Source organism: Bactrocera dorsalis, chromosome 6 (assembly GCF_023373825.1).
Source record: "Bactrocera dorsalis isolate Fly_Bdor chromosome 6, ASM2337382v1, whole genome shotgun sequence".
Lineage (NCBI taxonomy): Eukaryota > Metazoa > Arthropoda > Insecta > Diptera > Tephritidae > Bactrocera > Bactrocera dorsalis.
The window spans coordinates 8904691-8906946 of NC_064308.1; the positions used below are offsets into that span (position 1 = coordinate 8904691).

Consider the following 2256-nt stretch of genomic DNA (forward strand, 5'->3'; position numbering starts at 1 on the left):
TAAGAGCGCATATTGGGACCTTGGAACAGTATTACATCTGCAGTGTTGACAAATTTTGCAGAATCAATGCCACGGCGTCTTCAAGCAGTTACAGATGCCAATGGGGACCCAACTAAATACTAAAACGTCTTAATAACTAGCATTTTGTAAAGTTTTTCGCACTGAACTAAGATATTTTTGTACTGTATGTAGACTTTTGTCAACACAATATTTGAGTTTTTATTCCATAAATTTGTAGTTTTATATTAATTAACGGATTTTTTAAGTTTGTTGTTATTAGAAAGAAGATTAGAATAAAACTGTATCAACACATTTTTCTAAAAAGTTTTTGTACTCTCACATCGAAGAAAACAGGGGGTGTATGTAGACTTTTGTCCGCCACTGTACATATATTCGCATACATTGCCGAACAAATAATGCACAAGCATACAAACATACATATGCGTACACTTATGAAAATGTCACCAACAAAAAATTGATCTTCACAAGTCAATATGGCAGCCAAATTGGCGAAGAACAAGTGTAGAACATTTTACAACAAAAACGATTTCATTCATGAACGCAGGCCCCGCGGAGGCCATTACTTTACTTATGTCATAGAAATTCTATTGCTACGAATATGGAAATACGAGTATGACAACGAAATAATTAATTTTTTTGAAGAAATGAAAGGAATGAATATGATCCTGAGAAGTATAGTCTTAACTTTTCAACAGCCAACGCAGTGTATTTCAGCCAAAAGGAATTTATTCATTAAAATCATCACTCAGAAGTCGTTTTATCCATTGTAAGCGAACGATTTTCGAAGAAACATCATTTCTTATATGCCACAAGACAAAATTAGAAATGAACTTCTTAACCCTCACGATGTCAGATAAAACGATATACCTCGTCATTGCGGGTCGATTTCCAAAAATGGAAATGAAGACACACAGAAATGATTCTGTGAAGTATAGTCTTAGTTTTTCAAAGGCAGAGTATTTCAAACAAAAGTCACATAAAATAGTTGAGTATTCGCAGAAAGACAAACGAAAGAAAAAGAACTATAACTTCAATAATACACAAGCATACAAACATACATACATACATATGCGCACACACATGTGAATATGTCACCAACCAAAAATTGAAACATTGTTCTACAAAAAGAGCAACAGCATAGGCATGGCAACATTGTGTTGTTGGTAGAAAAGCCGAGCTGTGCCGAAAGAAACGAACAAACGATCGCCGATTGTCACCGCTTCGCTTGCTGCTCGAACATCTTCGCAGACAAGGTTGCGTTAGATTCATATTGAGCAAGGTTGCGCAACCTGAATCTATCGCAACCTTTTCCGAACTCGTATAAGAAGTATAACTTCAAAAACGTATATGAAGTAAACACACTAATTGGTATAAATTTAAAAATATATGGAATAAAGTCGACACAAAGCTTAAGCACATATCGACTGGTATTGAGTTGGACTGTGAGGTTGAAGATTTCACAAAAATAATTCAAAACGCTGCATGGAAGAGTACACCAAAAACCCGCGTGAATCTAAGTGGTACCAAATACCCAAAACACATCTTAAAAAGTATCCATAAAAAGCGCAAGCTTCGACAGAGATGGCAGCAAACTAGGTCCTCTGCTCTCAAAACCGAGCTTAATAAATGTATAGCGAAACTAAGAGCACAAATTAAAGAGTTTAAAAATTGTTCTTCAAAACTTATCTGGCTAAACTAACAGCTGATAAATCCACCGACTATTCTCTCTGGAAAGGTGCAAGAAATATTAATAACAAAGAAGAATAGAGCAAAAAGAAACGCAAAAAATCTCAGAATCAGCTGAGGGAAAACCGGTACCAGAGGGCAGTCTTTCTACTAGGGAAGATAGCCAAAGACCAGGCAGCCGGTACCCCAGTTGATGAGGCTGAAACAAAGCGCCTCAAACCTATTGTAGAGGAATATGAAAGCTACCTGAAAAGAAAGCAATCACAACCTCAAGAAGAGAGCAGACGAGAGAGCACTTCTCAGAAGAGAAATCGCTCCACCACAGAAGTATCCGGAACTCAGCCCAAAAAACCGAGGAGGAGCGAAGGAGAATACAACAGCACAACAACGGCAAGGCATTTCTGCGATGTAGCCAGGGATAGCCTGGAGATGGCCATTATAGATGGGAAATCCTCCTCTCCGATCACTATTCAGGAGAGATGGGTTGAGATCGACGTCAGATTGTCGAGTATGGTGCTAAGCTATCTACTCGACAATCCTGCGGGTACT

General features: G+C 37.9%; 1 pseudogene; it reads right to left on the bottom strand.

Moving 5' to 3' along the window:
- Positions 1–761: 761 nt before the first annotated feature.
- LOC125779917 (small nucleolar RNA U3) lies at positions 762–960 on the bottom strand (annotated as a pseudogene).
- Between the last annotated feature and the right edge of the window lie 1296 nt (positions 961–2256).